Here is a 19,476-nt window from a genome sequence, read left to right on the forward strand (position 1 = left end):
ATATTATTTATGTGAAAATAAAAACATCTAAACTATGTAGAGTACATTGCTAAATATGCAATTGAACAGCGAAAGTTTGTATCAACAGATATAATGGTTATTGAATGATACGCGTTACAATAAAACAAACAGCAGTCAACCCTACCGGCTAAAAACGTTCTGGTTTTGCACATGTAAAACAATTAAGCTAAGTTCCGATATAGAGCCACTAAGAAATTAGGCGTATACAACGTGCAAATGAAAACGAAATATTACTTCACATGATTTAGAGGTACATTTTTATAGAATAATCAATTAGCAAATATAGCTATTTAAGATTGCCTAGTTTGTCTAGGGCTAACTCGTAATGGTAATAGAATATACGAAGGACGATAGTGTAATAAGTTTAGTGTGGTTTATACGGTTAGAGGTCGTTTGTATATTTTGATGAATGTTTATCACTTTTTTTAGTACTTATTCCATATACATATACATACAACTCTAAATGAAAACCGAAAGATTACTTCACAGGTTTTAGAGGTACATTATTTACAGTCTCTGAGACTTATCTGTGAAACCGAAACGTCAATAGTTTTTGAGTAAACTACTGAAAGGAATCAGATACAACCCTATCCCTATACAAAATTAAAATCAAGTGACTTCTGTCACTTTATTAAGTACGCTTCGCGTAGCGTAGATAGGTACTATAAACGTTTCGGTCTTTTATCTTCAATAGGGTTTTCATAAGTAAACTCATAGAAAGTTTAGAATCAGTTTGTATGGAAAAATAAATAAGCTTTTGATTTTATATTTTAACGGGGTAAGTTCTTATGAAATAAACTTATGCACCCTTCAACTATTTCGAAATTAGGTTATGTTTTATAGGTAATAAACTGTCATACCTATTTCAAATTTACTCATCTTCGAAATCTTCATTTACCATAAGATGATGCAGTTATTCTCACTATTTGTAAAAATATTTTCTGACGACATTCTGTAATTTGTAATAACATCGAGTATCAACATTATTGCGTAAACTCTGGATTGAGAGTTTATTATATGTAGGTTTGAATTCGTTCCTTATTGCTCTAGTAAAAACCTATTTAAAATAATCCATTTCCAGGGTTATCACTTTTATGAGACTATAAAATGTATTACCAAAGGAATTATTACAAAATATTATACTAGAACGAAATTGTTGTATATTAGAGTCGTTAAACTTAATATATCTTAAAATTGGCTCTTTTCTAACGAAACATAATTTATTAAAATATTAACTGCACCCCGCGGTTGTACCCGCGTTGATTTTTTTTCAGAACTAAAATTTATCCATCCATCTGTTTAACTATTATCATCATATCAACCCATTACCCACTACAGGGCACGAAATTCCTCCCACGATGAGAAGGGAAGGCCGTTGTCCACCACGCCGTGCCACTGCGGATTGTTGGACTTCGCACTCTCAGTTATATTGGATAGAAGCAGCGTTACTTTGCGGAAATCCATGATATATTATGAAAATTAAGCTTAATTTGCTATAGTCCGCGAAAAGCAGGAGAATCTGTATGGTGTAATTTATAATTCCTACAATCCTTATACTCCACACCAAACAGATCTTCGGCAAAGTTGATTAGAATGTTGTTTCTTAACAATTATTGTAAAGTCAACATCTCCTGAGGATGCTCTGGTTCCGGAGCAAAACGTGCGTACAGGGTACAACTCTCAGGCATGCAGGTTTCCTCATAATGTTACCGTGCACAGATGCGTGCTGGGATTCGAACTCGGCCTTCCAAAACTGGAGCCGAGGTCAGAAACACTACGCTATCGCCCGTTGATATATAAGATGCTAAACACCCGTTTAGGCTGTGCTTAAGCATTAGTTGATATTATGATGTATGCACTAAAATAAAATCGAATTCGCATCGAGTTGTTATTTTTTTGAATTCGTTCATCAAACACTCTCTCTACACAGTACCTACAGATTCGCAGAAATAAATCACTTCCTAAATAAAATACGACCGACACGATTTATAAGCTTTCGTCGTAACAATGTAATTTTAATCTAATTAATTAGAGGCGAGACTGTGCGCGCGAGATAACAACAAAAACGTAACGAGTAACAAAATTAATTTCAGATTTATTACTTGGCTCCGCCATCGTATCGTCGAGAACGATCAAATACGACATAGGGTTGTAATTTAGAGGCTTTTATCAAAACGGTAAATAGCAACTAGCACGTCGCGCCTAACATTGGTCAGAACTAGTCACAGTTATTAATATTAACACAGAAGTAAGCCCATGACTACAATCTCACATGGAGTTAAGTGATGATGCAGTCTAAGATTGTAGCGGGCTAACCTAATCGGTTTCTGCGCGACATCCTGCCGGAACGCTTAAACGCTTGGCGGCACGACTTTGTGGTTATGAAAAATTCTTAAATTATTAATTCCCAAATTGCCCTGCCGGAAATCGAACCTGAAACCTCCGGCCAATAAGACCACGGCGATTGGCGCAACGGGCAGCGACCCTGCTTTCTGAGTCCAAGGCCGTGGGTTCGATTCCCACAACTGGAAAGTGTTTGTGTGATGAACATGGATGTTTTTCAGTGTCTTGGTGTTTATCTGTATATTTTAAGTATTTATGTGTATTATATTCGTGAAAAAACATTCATCAGCTATCTTGGTACCCATAACACAAGCTTAGCTTATTTTGGGGCTTGATGGCGATGTGTGTATTGTCGTAGTATATTCATTAATTTGTTTTATTTATTTTTGATTTCGATCAGTCTATCGGAGCTCACTTTAGACAAAAAATCGTATAAATCCCCCGCCAAACCGTCACGGCTTCTACACGTTTTGATTACCTTATTAAAAACAGAATGAATAAGCATTTTTGAAATAACCGTGTCCTACTTATATTGTGTCATCAGTCGTCACTTTCCATGTCGTAACATTATAACAATCGATCACAAGACGTGGGACGGAAAGAAAATATACTTAATAGGTAATATTATTTTATGTCACATGAGATAAACACTCATATTTCAATGCTTGAATTTGAGTCGAGTTAAGTTGATTTATGCTGTACGAGAAGGCGGTTAGGACTTCGACTTCACTTTCGGGGGCCGAGTTCGAATCCCAGCACGCACCTCTGACTTTTCTGAGTTATGTGCGTTTTAATCAATTAAAATTCAAATTCAAAATCAACTTGTCATTGTTGGAGGAGACCCGTGCCTTGTAGTGGGCCGGTAATGGGTTGATATGATGATGCTGTACGCAGGTCTCACTTTACAGTGAGGAACACGACGTAGAGAGACGAAGGTCTTACAAGGCTGAATTTTAGCACGACTACATAAAAACAACTTGAGATTCTTGATTTTTGTTAACGGTGAAGCCTGCAGAATAATAAGAATTCAAGAAAGCTATTTAATAAAGGCTATAGACAAAATTCGCCTCAGTAGATAATGAATAACCGTATAATTTCGTTAAACCACTATTATCTAAAATTATACTTTATATTATAAATGCGAAAGTTGGTTTGTTTTTCCCTACTTCAAGCGCTTACTAAGCAACCAATCGAATTGATTTTTATAAGTATAGAGTAAGTAGAAAGAACGGATAGTAGCATAGGCTTCTTTGGTCCTGTATAAACATTAAACTCCCACAGGAACATTCGTTGTTATACAACAAATACCGTCATTCCTTCACGTCCTAAATACTGAGCGGGCAGACGATGAGAACTATAAAAAATCTCCAGGTCGGGTTAATAAAAACATAAGGATAGGCATTGTAAGCGTTATAAAAAGCATACCCTAAAGTTTGTATAACTTGTACTGGAGATTTTCTCCATTTTATATTGTCTGCATACGCTGTGGGCCTGTGCGTACCCTCTATGCAGATGCACGTCACTGGACTCATACCGCAGCGCGCAGCTAATTACTAAATAAAAAACGAATAAATTTCTTGATTTAGGTTTGGAAACTCAGAAGGAGGAAGGTATAAACTGGCAAAGATCGAATCTGTGCAGGAAAGTGAATGCCCAGCTTCCATAATCAATTATATTTACCTAACGAAACAAATGTAATACAAACAAATATACAGTCAACGAAGCTCGTCTGCGTTTAACCAATAAAGAATTACTTTCGTAATAAACATTTAATTATGTACGTAATTAATATAAAAGTATAGGAATCATTGTAAAAGGCTGTCCTTAAATAACCATAGCATCGACTGCTACGAGAAGCATGTCTTGTAAGACGACGATAGTATAAAAAGCTTGATGAGTTTATGTTATATGTTAAGGTGAAGTCTTAGTTCAAATTGTAAAAAAAGGGGAATATGTCACTGTATCTTTGAAATGGTGACATATCGGTACTAGGGAAAAAAAAATATGATTTAAGACCTTCAATTAGTTCATCACACGGTTAGTAACAAATTTAAGTACTTTGGTGGTAAAAAATATTCAATCTCGACTTCATATTTCAAAGCAGTACTTAAAGAAAATTATATGGTTTACTCCGAAAATATAACATTTAAAATAGTTCAACACAATTATGCACGCGCTCTCTTCTTTCAATTAGTAAACATTGTTATTTTTTAAGAATTTGTTTCGTATTTACAACAAGCTCTTCCTTAATTTAAACTTATTGATTATAATGTTAATAAAATATTTTTACCCCCTTTGCGGCGCCTTCTAGCACAATTTTATTATCTAATTTTATAACCTCTTAGACTTACTCTATTTTTGATTTACATATCATAGACCCCACACAACCCAAATGCGCATTAAGAAGCTTACTTAAACACGACCTCCGTGATGCAGTGGTTAGCGCTGCGGACTTGTAAGGGGGCGATCTCGGGTTCATTATTTCAGAATTTTCTCTGGTGTAGGGTATTGTAGTTATTGCGAGATTTCCAGCAAAGCTAGCATACAAGCGATATAATTAACGTGTCTACTTGCTAAAGCATGGAAATATGTCATTAGGAGAAGTTTACCCCGTCTTTATTATTTATTTGGATATTTACATAAAGAATATAATATAGATTATATTATTTGGATATTGTTTCCACTCGTGCGCCAGTGCCCTGAGAGTTGATAAAGCTGTGGGAGAAGATACATTGTTATCCTCCCCGGGGAGAAAATAAGTCTCGTGCCCATGCTAGCCGTGCTGGGGGGCTGCCCTCTCCTGCCCCACCACGCCAATGGCGTCGTTCACAATTATATATAATCAATAAGGTAACCCTAAAATGTTAACGTTTTCACGCGTTATGAATCATGAATAAATGTTTAAATCAAATGGACGGAAAAGTAATTGCATAATTGAACACTTTATTTGCATATGTCGCGTCTAGCAAACTAGCGTGATATTCTATCGTAGAGGTTTTTCTTTGGAGTAAGTACTTACTTACTCTAACTACGTCTTACGTACTTTAATTTTTTTCAAGATTAACAATTGAATGCGTATTCAATTGTTTATCATGAAAAAAATTATCCACAAACTGAATGTCAGACTATAAAACTTGAATCGTATTTAGAATTTTAGACCACCTCTCATGGCGGAGCAGTGAGCGCTGTGGTATTATTGGAAGGTCAGGAGTTCGACTCCCGACGGGAGATATGTGGGAATTTATATTTTCTGATTTTTCCTTGATCTGGTCTCGATCGGGGCTAGTTTCTTCTCTACCGAAAAAGGCCTACCAGTCTTAGATGGTAATCTGTTACCATCTAAGATTGCATCATCACTTACCATATTCAGATCATTCTAGTTTTATATGTTACTTTATGTTTGATAATAGCCGACTTATTTTTGATGTATTATGTGCGTTTCAAGGTTGCAAAATGGTATGTCACGGTTTGCCAACACAAAAGCATGGGTGCCAGAAATGCCAGTATTCAAATTGTTATGGTATTCGTGAACTTTTAGCGCCATTTGATGATTCCACGTTATCACTCTATAATCTACTTGGAGGAACCACTGTGCGTTCTGGTGCAATGTAAGACGTCATAGCAATAATGCTTGTGAATACGCAAACATTAACTTAACTCCGTTTCACCTGTACCGAGACTGCTTAATTACAAGAAACTAGAGCGAGTGCAAAAACTAACAAAATTTATTATAACTTGCAACTCATTCTTGGCAGTAAAATAAATTTTACGGTAGGGTAACTATTTTCACTACATTTAGTGCATGGTTACGGTTATATGATACTGTTAATTAAAAATGAAAATTCTACATAATACTTTTTTCATAAACAGTGACATCTATATAATAGCTCGCAAAGAATATCATTTTTCATCTACTTGTCACTAGATGGCGCAAACAGAAAGTTAAAACTCACCAATAGATGGCGTTAATATTAAGGTTTACTTCGTTCGATGACGTGTACCTACTCGGTCCGTGTACTATATTTAATATGTAATTTGTTTCTATACAAACTTGTATCCTCTGCAAGCTTAAAATATGGTACTCTCGTACACCCCTTTATGGGTTCTTTTCAAGTATGTTATAAAGTCTGTGTAATCAATAATCACCTAGAAAGTCCAGTAAAAATCGGAGATTAGAGAGAAATACGGAGAGAAAATTAGATTTTTGTTATGAGGAACCATATAATATACTTTCATAAACCCGTAGTACTTAGTCTAGTCGACAAGTTGAATGGTACAAAATAGAGAATCTGCTCTTAAAATTATGTGCGATAGCTCATTGGATCCGGAATGGCGCCTAGGAAAATGTGCCAAAAGCGTGTATTAGCACATAAACAATTGCAAGAGTTATAAACAATTAAAGATGAGAAAATTGCATTTTGTTTTTGCCAATATTTCATAAGCTATTAATATTTAAGAAATTTCAAAATATTCTGAAAGAGGAGGAAATTTACAATAAAAAACTCCCAACTCCCGGAACTCTATCTCCATTATTTATAATTTTAATTTGACGCTGAAAATAGGTCCGCGCGTGTTAGGAAATAGGGAATTACAGCACTTTATCAATGGTAGTAGTAGAGTCATTTAAAGATAACAAGTAATATGAATTATAGAGAAGCTTAATATACAGTATTAGAGTCGGTCCAGTTGTTTAATTTTACTCCTTGGGAAGACAGGGTTATAAAGTATAGACCCACAACACTGCTCTAATGCAGGTTGGTGGGCTTTAATGATATCTTTTATAAAATAATACCTTAATCGTAAGGAAGAATAATATTCATGATAATAAATAATTACTGCTAAGAAACTAGGTATTTAGCTTCAATAATACTATTAATTAATGAAAGATCTAAGTGCCATCCTGAACATTGTGGGTATTGCAGTGAATATCTGAATACCTGGTCTTCCATCTCTATATATTTTTAGCACGCGCGACATTTTTAGATTGCAAGCGCGGCGTCAAAAGCTAGTACGGCACGTTTCTTAATTTATTTAAGGTATTGAATATATATTTTTTTTAATTTGGAAATATTATGGTGTGTTCTGAACACTATAAATAATTTATTCCCGTTGGAAATTTTACTTTAAGAAAGTCGATAAGTTGAACAATTGTTAACTAACAAAATTTTCTCGAACTTCCGTCTTAATTGCAAGTGAAATAAATGTTTAAATCATAGTCCTAAAACATTTTCGCTTCGTAGAGCCTTTTTTACATGCATAATTAACAAGATCGTGCCAAGAACATTAAGCTTAATTTGCTATATATAGGTCGGCTAAAACCAGAGAAATCTGAATGGACAAAGGTGTAATTTGTAATTTATTTATGGCCTGTTTCACCACCTTCCGAGTGTCTGAAAGTATCAACGTAAGTTTTGTCACTTTATTACTTTATGTCAATTGAAAAAGTTAATATTCGTGAATAAGCTTTGCGCCGCTTATCAAAAGGGGCAGAAACAGGGCCTTAGTGATTTACGCCATTAACACACTCAATACTTCTAGCATGGGAAGGAGACATTTTTCTCCCAGGACAATGTTTTGGTTTGTCATACAAAACGGGGGTAAACTTCTCCTATTCCGTGATGCCGTGTCTTGGCAGGTGGGCACGTATAATCCATCTTTATAATTATTGGGGGATATTATTTTTGCTATCCATTTTGTTTTCGCCATCACCATTGAAGCCATTTTGGCACTGAATTTTGCATTCATACTTATATTACAGCGTCACACTTAAAGCGTCACGATATTAATCCTTATCCAACTAAACAGTTTCGTAATCAACTAAATAATTGTCCTATAAATGATTCGAATCGGACCTTCGATGGATTTAAAGATGCTAAAAGTGAGAAAAATGCAGCAGCGCGAGCATTTAGCCCCTTTGCGGGGATGGTTGATTATTTCATAATTTGACCCGAAGTCCGCTTACCGGGTCCAATTAGATTTCAAGATTTTTCAGGGCATGGCACTCGTCTGCCTGTCTTGCTAGTGTTAAACAATTTATAATAATAAGACTTATGACCTATATGTATGGCCTCTTGTGTGGGTTGTAATGTGCTTACGCTTATTTTTTTATAAGTGTTATATGCACACGTCACAGGTATGAATGCGAGAAGCTCTTTCACGGTTTTGAAGTCAGTAAAATAAAATATATGGGGATGGATAATTTAAATTAACTATAAACTCAGTATAGATAAATTTATTTAGTTTTATAAAAATACATATTTTTCTGGGAGACACTCCCATTTGCTAAAAAAGTCGAATAAACGCAATAACTTATTTATTATCAAACTGGCATTACGTAGCATAGTTACTAACTTATTTACTGAACGTAAATAAGCGTGGAGTTAAGTAATGGATGGAAAAAAAATGCGAATTGCGTTAGTTGCTTTCATACGCAACTCGCATTTTTATCAACTGGCTTAAATGCAGACTCTTTTATCGTTACAGCACATAGGCTGCAGTAGGCCACACCCAAATAGGCGATAATTATTACGAACGACTTTTTAGGGTTCCGTAGTTCCGTAACGTATAGGGTGCCAATGGGATTCTATTACTAACCCGTCTGATTAAAGACGTGCCGCCAAGCGATTCAGCCTCCGGGACGATGTCGCTTAGAAACTGATTAGGATTGTGAGTTTAATATAACTGTAATACCCCTTTTTTGTTAACGATGGGGAAATCTTCTTCAAGGATAAGTTAAAATTCAAAAATGTTTTTTTCATGTAGACCTTATTACAGGCACTTATGAAGCGTTCATACATATGGCATGTCACCACTAATAACTGAATGGTGATAACTACATTCGCTAACTTAAAACTTAATTCCAAACACGCCCTGGTCTAAACCAGCCAACAACAAACTTAGCCAGTTTTTTTTTGTTATCACCATCTCACAGTCGAATTAATATTAAGCTATGAAGTTAGAGCAATTCATATCTAAGCTTATTGAGCAATCATGTAGTAATTAATATTATAATAGGATTTTTCTATATAAATATTAAGGACTACAATAAGGATACATGTGGGTTATGTGGGATTTAAACCCCCTAAAGAACTCGGTGGCCATCCTCTGCACATATTTGGGAGGCTGCGGGATCGCCTTAGAACGCACCGGTGCCGGTGCCGGAGCTCGACCCGGTAGAATATAATCCCGCGACTTCATGTGCCTCGCTAGGGGGTCACTACCCAGGGTTGTAAAACAGCTAGATCAACTGGCCCAAGCAGGTCAGCCCGCTACCATATTATACTGCATCATTGCTTAGCATCAGGTAAGAATGTCCTCAAGGGCTAACTTCAGTCGCTCAGCGGACTGTATCTCATGAACCGCTATAGTTAGACATTTTCACAAAATATGTAATGTATGTAATTATTCTACGTGTTAATGTTTACATTGCTGCTGTAACAACAAATTATGAAAATAAAAAAATAAAAAAGTTAAAAATTAAACGTGATTGTTTTTTTGCTGTATTTTGATAAATTGTTAGTATTATGCAGTGTTTCAAATTGCATTTTGGTACGGAACCCCTCCTACGCCAGTCCAACTCGCACCTAGCCAGTTTTTTCTCTCATGCGGATTATACAAATTATACGCAGTGCTATGGCCATTTTGGAGAATACTTTGATTTATGCACCCTCGTTAGGTTCAAGATAGTAAACGCAAATAATGCACACTTGTTAAAAGTCAAAAGTCAAAAGTCAAAGTCAAAGTCAAAAATATCTTTATTCAAGTAGGCCCATAGGTGGCACTTTTGATGCGTACATAAGAATTCCACGGTAGTGAGATGATGGCGATAACCACATAAACAGTGAACAACTTCAAAATCATAAAACGACTACCGTTAAAATGCAGCGTTCGCAATTATTCTGTGAGTATTTTTGTATGTGATCCTTTTTCATTTTATAATCTTAAATTATTGTGTATTTTGACGACCTCCCTGGCGCCACGGTCAGCGCTGTGAATTAAAGTAGAAGGGCCCGGGATCAATTTCCAGCAGGGGCAATTTGGGAATTTATAATTTCTGAGTTTTCTGTTGGTCTGTCCTGGTAGGAGGCTTCGGCCGCGGCTAGTTACCACCTCATCGACAAAGACGTGCCTCTAAGCGATGTATTGTTTCAGTGCGTTGTTGCGTAGACCTACACCATCTCAGACTATATCATCACTTACAACGTGAGTGATTGATCGAATAAAAAAACAAGTACTTAGGTACTATGTAATTGTGTGTTTAAATATACTACTTTTTTTTTTTTTTTTTTTATATTTATAGACGAGCGCTTGACTGCAATCACACCTGATGGTAAGCGATGATGCAGCCTAAGGTGGAGCGCGCTTGCCTAGAAGATGCCTATTCACTCTTGATTTGAAGGTACTAATGTTGTAAGAACTGGGGAAAATGGAAGCTGGAAGAGCATTCCAGATCCTAGCGGTGCGAATTAGAAACGAAGATGCGAAGCGCTTCGTACGCGTCCGCGGTATATCGACCACGTAGGGATGCAGATCCTTCCGGTGCCTCGGGGTTCGATGGTAAAAAGGCGAGGGGGGAACTAGATCAAATAGTTCTTGAGCACACTCTCCGAAATATATCCTATAGAATACCGAAAGGCAGGCAACCTTGCGACGATGTTCCAAACTCTTAAGTTTTTTATTGGCTAGGTCACCGATGAGCCTTCTAGCACGGCGATCAACCGAATCCAGGGCATCAAGCTGATACTTGGCAGAGCCATCCCATAAATGGGAACAGTACTCCATGCACGATCGAACTTGAGCTTGGTACAAGGTAAGAAGCTGTTCAGGCGTGAAGTACCGCTTGACCTTCTGACCTTCTTTCCGCTACTGGTCGCTACCTATCGATATTCGACTAAAATTAATTTAAATTAGAAGTCTGCCAGTCTTTCCTCAATATGACAATTTCCAATGGGAAATTTTCATAAAATAATTAAAAATATCTATGAACACATCTGCTCATAGTCAAGGACTGATTGCAGGATAACAATAGAAAAAAAAAAAAAAATTAGAAGTCTGAAAATGTGTGTGAAATAACTCAAAAAACTGTAAAACACGCTTGATACAAAAACCAAACTAATTTCTACCTTTTAGTTGTAGTAATTTATAAAAGCGTGGTTGGAAATTAAAAGTAACATCATTCCTTATGATTCCTATGATTCCTCATCACGCCTTAAGAACTAAGTATAGATGAAAATTATATAAATTAACAAAAATCTTATTTTGCAAATGGAACAATCTTATCAAATAACTGTATTCAGAACGTTTGAAGAGGGACAATATTAAGCCCAAAGGAGTCGGTTACGCACATACAAACTGTGTGTGTTTTTTTACTTAAGCTTTTTTACGGACTTAAAAATGTTTTATGCATAATTAAAAAAAAATAAGAGCATTCTGCACTCCTGTATATAAATTCAGTGTGGGAAATTTCATACTTCTCCTTCCGCATATTTCCTTAATGAGGGGTACTAAGTTTTGCTTCACGTATTAATATATAGATAAAAGTCTGGTTAAATTACTTTTTATGGACGTCGAATGCGATTTAATTTTTTTAATTAGGCCTTGACCACGTTGTTGCACGTATTCCGTATGGTGGTAAGAAGCCACGGCCGAAGCCTACAGAAAAATCTGTTACTACGATTTAAGCCAAATCTGATACGACGTACACATACAACTACCTATTACAGACCAAAATTTTAATTTCCTATCAGGAATTATATTATTTTTATAAATTCGGTTATATTATATTTGTTATATATAATATAACCAGACCGGAATTTAGACTGCGACTTACTGGTTTAATGGTGTTCGTAAAAAACATAAATTACTATCCTGTAAGAAGTTGTGCTTGACCCCAATGCACACTTCACTATCCAGCCATTTAAAGCGTCAGTTCTCATGCATTGCAATTCTTACAAATAATTATTCGGATTGGGAGAGTGCATCAAAACCTTACACTCATCTCGTAAAAGTAAAAGTATGAAATGAATTCGGATGTTGTAAAAGTAAGCGAACGTGATCTTCGTCACGTAATTTTAGGATACTAAACCCTGTTTAGCAGCCAACCTATGGTAGTAAAATAAAAGTAAAACTAAATAATTATAAATAGACCTCGATCAGAGAAGCTTTTAAAGGCCCTAATCGTAACATTACTAAAAAACTGCTATAACATGCTATAATAAGCTACGTAATAGAAACGCAGTAGTTTAAAAAAATTACATCAAACATAACTTTCAACGAACAAATAATCATAAACACAACTTTCCTAAAAGCGTAGGTATAACATAGTAATTGCGTCAAGACGATGTCCAAAAATACGCTTTAATAACCGCAGAAATAATAGTAGAAGAAAAGTGATGAAATAAATTTAATGACTAACAAAACAGCCAAAGCTAAGAAAGTTAAGAGTTTCCGAATATATCAAGGTGTAAATAAAAAAGGTTACACCTTGATATTCGGAATCAGATGTTGACCTTAATTTTTGAGCGCAAAAAAACATTTAACCTTTTACTCTGATGCTTACACATGATAGAAAACCTTTAGAAATGAGAGAAGACGATTTTAATGGTTTATAAACCCTTTCATCGGGGACACATCATGAAGAACCTCAATAGTTCTATGAGAATAAACTTCGTGCGAGATAAATGAAGAGACTGTGACAGCGGCCAGTCGATGTTGAACTCACTCGCTCAGTATCGCAGCACGCCAGCGCACGCCTCCGATGAAAGTACTGGAACACTTAGGACTTTCTATCAACTTCGGTGAATGTTGCCGATTGAACCCTACATAAGTCGGAAGTTTATTATCTGAATACATTGTTGTCTTTTTTATTTCTACTGTGTTTTTGTGATACCGAGTTTTAAATTTGATAAGAACTTTATAGAAACGAAAGTGTTGTGATCGTGATCAGATTGAGGTCTTAATCTGTGTGTCAAATTTCGTGGGAGGATTCAAAGGAAATTAGGTATTTGATATAGTCATCATGGATTTAAGGTAATTAAGACGTTTTTTGAAACTAAGATAACCACTTACGCAATTAATTTTGATTACTTACTATGGGAAGTACTCCACTTTTAATTACTTCATAACACTCTTTAATTACATGTAAAGATTTTATTGTGAGCTCTTAGTTTTATAAACATTATAACCCTAATAACGTTTATATGTGAGTGACCTTCAAATTAAGTTCTTAGTCGACGATTTTTAACAGTTAGTAAAGCAAAAATGTCCTCTTTTTTCAGTGTGAACTCAAATTTTTACTTTTAGTTCATTCTAATGGTCTATTTTAGAGTATTTATTTCACATAATTTTAAGATTTATAAACAACTCTACCATAGTCTAACCTATTCCTCTTCAAAAGTGTTTTACCATTATTATTTGGATAAGCCTATCTAAAAATGCCATCAAGTACCAGTTTTGGTGCTAGTGCTAGTGCTATTACATTGATGAAATTCTTATCGTAGTTATGGTAATATCAAGATCATAATAATTGCGCAAAATCATTTGCTCACCAGTTGAATCTCTACCTGTTCTCATTGCACAATAACGGTCCGGTCAATGAAGGCTACTTTATTCCGCTGGACAACGCAGAGCACCGTATAGAATTAATTACAATAATTGAAAGTTGCAACTTTGATGCATTAACCCAAAATAATATGTCCAAATTGTTATGTAAATAAAAAATGTTGAATTTATACAATACATTGAAAAATTATAATAGTAATATTTATATAAGAGTCTTAGTGCTCTTCCCGAGTCCCAAGGTACTGGAGTGGCCAACCCCCAAAAGGTGGATAAATTACATACAGTGTATTGCAGGGAGTCGCTGCATATAAGTGGCACAAAACCGTAACGTATGGAATTTTTTCTAGAAGACATAGGTCTGGCAGTGGCAGGATGTCCTTTGGTTGAGATAATGATGATGACGAAGTGTCTACTGGAGTTAATGGAGTGAGATTCTACCGTTCTGATGTTGTTTAAAGTGTGGTATGATTTGTCATGCCCCATGCCCCTAATGTTGCCTTTACAAAAAAGATTTAAGAAGGTGGGTCCGAAATCTACTACTATGGTCGCACTATCTTAGCCCATGAACCCTTATATAGCTCAAGTATGCTGAAATTAATTAAGTTAAGAAATTTCATCGTAATCTAATGACAATTTCCATTGCTCACGAAGTTCATTACATTTTTTGTTCATATCACAATTATTTTCGGATATGATTTTATTTGTATATAATAATAATTCAAGAATTAAAACAAACACTGACACATAGCAAGGCATAGTAACCTTTCTGAGCTTGTAATACAATAGAAAGTCAATTTCACATTTCTTTAGACTTCGTTTCCTCGTTCACCGGTTCGGCAAGATTCCAGCTACTTTAGTCCCACCATTAGCTCGAGTGTTGTTTTTTACATTTCTTACGGTCAGTTACAACTGTAGTTGCACTTACTCGTACATAAATTTACCATCAGAGTTGATTTTTTTTTTTCATAAATTTTAAAAGAATCGCTATATGATAATAAATCATTCTATAACGTAAAATTTGTTTATTTACTATTGCGTTCATAAACACCGCGCTATAATACATTTATTAAAAAGAATTACGGAACGTTTTTAACCGTTCTGTCGAGTGAGTTGTTTGCGAAGAACATTAAACATTGGGAAGAGTATGAACCTAGCAACAAAACGAACTCTACACGCAAGTGACAATTTAGATAGAAAGATAATATTATGAAATAATAAAACCCGTTTAGTTATATATTATTTGAGTGAGTAATAGATATTCCAACACATTTTCGGGTGGTAAAAAAATTTAGTTGTGATGAGGGTGGATCATGCCTAACATTATTTCTTTTAAACTGTCTTATCGCAATGTATAACAACAGTAGTATTGTATAACAACACCTGTTCTGAGCATATGCTTGAATTGGTATCCATAATACATCGTAACGGATGTGGAAGTCATTGGCGGAAGTGTACCATAAAGTCGTGGCTTCCAGCATATGTTTACAGAAAATTACTAGCTAACCCTACAGTTTGCGCAGTTCTTAACTTCTTAATTTCCGCGTTCTCTTGTAACAACGTTACTTAACTTTCGTTTTGAAGATGGTAACTTAAATTGTTTAATCAGAACAATAAGTTCTACAAATAAATTAGGAACATTCATCCATAATTTCCAAACCGGCGCAGAAATAACGTTATAGTTAATACCATCCATCCTGCAAAGAGGGAGAAATGTAATAAATCTACGTGAATGTTAAACCAACCGGAAATAATGAAAAAGTCACGAAATCAATTATTAATCAGTCTAATCTAAAATCTTCAGAAAGGAGATGACATTTAGTACTGTTATACATTTCCTACGCCTCGCTGTTGATAATCATAAAAGTACAAAATTCAATCTGTCATCGCATTAGACTTTGGATTAACTCCGGACGTAAATGGACTCGTCGAATACCGTAACTGCATGACTAGTTTCATATTTAAACTATTCCAAACTCCGCCCAAGTCCGTTCCCGACGTTCCTTATAATGCTTTATAATCATTTTCATTAAAATGACGTGTTCAACGTGTTAAATTTATCTTTCATCCGATTTTAATTTGCATACAATGATTGAAACTGACATGCAATTCACCTGATAAGTATTACTTGTGAACAGGCTTTTGTGGTCATCAAGTGTTTAATATTATAACCGTGACCCGCGATATCATACGCGTTAAATTCTATAAATCGATCCATAACATGAACATTTTTTTAAAAATCGCACCTGTTTTCTGAGATTAGTGAGTGTTTAAAATTCAGTATGACAACTGCCAGATTGGTTGACGTTTATGGTTACTGTATTTGTGTATGCATAGGGTTATTTTTTTAATCTATTGACTTCCTCGATAAGGGCTATCTTTTATATCTAACTAGTAAGATGAGTCCTGAGTTTTTTGGGATTAAACAAACAAATAACACTTCAGCTTCACAGGTTGAACTACGCATACATCCAATTGAATTCGGCGATACGTTCCGAAAGAAACTGAGAGTCTTGTCTAATTCAGTGTTACTTAACTTATATTAGCAAGAGCCACCTAAGTATTGAATCAACAAAACATAACCTACTCCTGCCTTACGTATCAACTTTCTCTAATGCGAGGGCACAGCGTATGCACACCAAATAAAGTTTATCACAATACGTAAGGATTAAGGGATTCACTCATTTTGTGGAGATCTATCTCAAACCAATACATCTTTAATCTTCGATAGGTTGATTACATGCCATGATAAATAGATATATATCATCAGGGGCGTGCATAGAGGGTATGCACAGGGTATGCGATAATATAAAATGAAGAAAATCTCCATTGCGAGTTATAAAAAACTTAATAATAGGCATTGTAAGAGTTATATAAAGCCTACCCTTAAGTACCTAATTATAATTCGTACTCGTTTTCTTCGTTTTATATCGTCTGCATATCCTGTGCATACCCTTTCCCCCCTTCCCCCTTCTCCCTTGAAGAACTTTATTTATTTACTTATTTTATTTTATTTTCCATTTCTTTTTTCAATCATCTCTTTTCTTTGTATGGTATTGTTAAATCTTAATGTTTGTTAATCACGTGTTGTTTAAGGTTATTTTAATTAAGCATGCCGTGATCATTTCTAAAAGGTTTCGATCAATGTGTGTGTGTTTAGATTTTACATTAGTTATTTCATGACGACCATTTGAATATTACTAGTTTTATGATCCGAAAAAAATGCTAAAATTTACAGAGTTTTGAGATTTTAACCCAACAGTATAAAAGTAAGTTGTCTTGATTAAGAGCTTTAATTGTGTAAAAATTGCCAGTAAAATAGAGAAAGTTTTTCTTAATATACATTCATTGTCGTTGTAAAAAGATAAAATCATCTATGAAACATTCAACCGGAAAAAGAGCTCCACTCCACTTTGTTTCCTTACTCCCATTCCCATTCCATTTTCTTTGTATTTGCAAAACAATTGACATCAAAACTCCGCAACGGCCAAGGGAAAAGCAATAGTTAACTTAACTATGGTGCCTGACACTAAATGCAAGGATAAACAATCAACGCACGTAGGCTATTGAAATGAAATCGCTGCCCTGGTTTTGACGAGTCTGACGTTCTAAAAGTTGGTCATGACTTCAATTGGATTAATGACGTATAACGTGTGTCAATGCACGTACACCCTTTATAACCTGTCTTTTAATATATATATATATATATATATATAAATATATATATATATATATATATATATGTGGTATGCGCGCTATAAATGTTGTATGGGACTGTAATGGATAACAATTGTACGGTATCTAAGTACCGTTTATCTAAAGTGTATCTAAAAAACAGACACACTGATTCGATTGTTATTTATAAATAGAGCTGTAGAGTAGCTAGAACTTTAGGAAATTGACATGGGGTAAGTACTAGATCTTAAAGTAGAAAACTTCATAAATTAGAATCTATTTACTTGACGATCTAATAGACATTTTTTTTTTTATATCAACATTTATTATGGATGGTCCAAGCGTGCGTTAAAGGGTCCAAAATATAATATTCCCGCGCTAGCACTATGTTTATACATGTGCATAACGGAACATAAATAAATGAATGATTTCAAATATAGACCTGAACGATGCGTTGGGTACTGTTACGACGATCAAGCTATAAATGGAAACTATTTAATGGCTTTTAAATCTCGAAAGTAAGAATAAAGAATAAAATAAATTCATACCATTAAAACGATATAACCTGACATAACTAAATGATTACGTAGTCTTTTTTATAAATGCTTGGAACAGGCCAAATATAATTTTTGTATATGTGAAATACAGCCACATAGGCATATTTATTGTATAACAAATATCCCTATACGTAATTTAAATCGTTCTGTATCTAGATTTATTGTATGTAGGATGTATTTTGTTTGATTGAGATTTTTGGTAAAGATAAACTTTCGTACTTTAAGACAACTAGATTAGGTAAGACAAACTGATGATCATCAATTGAAATATATGAAAACTACAAAATATCCAAAACCACAGCGTATAATACCATATTAAACAACCAAACGTGCTATAAATACTAATGTCAACAATGCTACTATGTAAATATATTGATTTGAGGTTCCACTGAAACCGGATGCTTTCTAGACGCAACGAATGACGTAATACTGAAATTCTACAATTCTAATTATCGCATTCAATGAATGTACGTGCACTTCTTACAAATTGTAACAGGTAATGAGGCTAGTTTTAAAGGAGTGTGAACATCAGAAATTAATTAGATAGGGCAGCTATAGACACAATATTTTTTAATATATAGCTATTGCATTTTTGATAACAATTTCACGAAAAACAGAAATAACAAATCGATTTGTCTTAAAAAAAATCTCTTCTTAATTGCTTCTTTGGTCTAGTAGTAAGCATATTAAACTACGGATCACGAGGTCATGAATTCGCGACCAGGTCGGATCAAAATATGTATTGGGAGTTTCTCAATAAACATCTCGGACCGGGAATTAAGAAATAAGCGGTATCACCCCATGCCACGGAGAGCATGTTGAGTAGTATCCCGGTATAATCACTAAACGTTATAATGTTTTCAAAGCCCGCCAACCCGTATTTAGACAGCGTAGTGGGTCTTTCCCTTACTATGAGAGAAAATGTCTGTGCCTAACCGTGGGACGCTAATAATAAGCTAATAGTGTCCTTTATTGCTATTATCTTATAAAGAACCAGAAAATATTCGTATTTCTATTCAGAATGGGCCGCATGTCGCATAAATAAAAAAGTTTTATTCAAATGTAAATTCACAATTATTTATTCCTGATACATACGAGGTCGAAACATACCATTGCTTAAAATAGGTTTAATATTGTTTTCACACAAAAAAAAACACTGTGTTCGGCAATTGAAGCTTTATAATTACGTTACGTATATTTTATCCATGTCGAAGTACCGTGACACACTTACTTACATCATTTGACATCCCTTGTCATATTAAACATCTGGATTTACGCTTCCTTTACACTACTTAGATCTATACATCTTCGAGTAACACTATAC

General features: G+C 34.8%; 2 protein-coding genes across 3 annotated transcripts in view; one reads left to right on the forward strand and one right to left on the reverse strand.

Moving 5' to 3' along the window:
* The window catches only part of LOC120628077 (flotillin-2), a 295,888-nt gene that overhangs the window by 104,621 nt on the left and 171,791 nt on the right, over positions 1–19,476 (reverse strand). The window lies entirely within an intron of this gene.
* The window catches only part of LOC120628078, a 28,869-nt gene that overhangs the window by 5,164 nt on the left and 4,229 nt on the right, over positions 1–19,476 (forward strand). Inside the window, exon 1 of one of the 2 annotated variants that reach the window (XM_039896287.1) lies at positions 13,377–13,392. The exons of the other annotated variant lie outside the window; for it this stretch is intronic. The gene's annotated coding sequence lies outside the window, so the exon portion shown is untranslated. Of the gene's footprint in view, positions 1–13,376; positions 13,393–19,476 lie in introns of those variants that run through there. 2 annotated transcript variants of the gene reach the window in all.

This window comes from Pararge aegeria, chromosome 12 (genome assembly GCF_905163445.1).
Source record: "Pararge aegeria chromosome 12, ilParAegt1.1, whole genome shotgun sequence".
NCBI lineage: Eukaryota > Metazoa > Arthropoda > Insecta > Lepidoptera > Nymphalidae > Pararge > Pararge aegeria.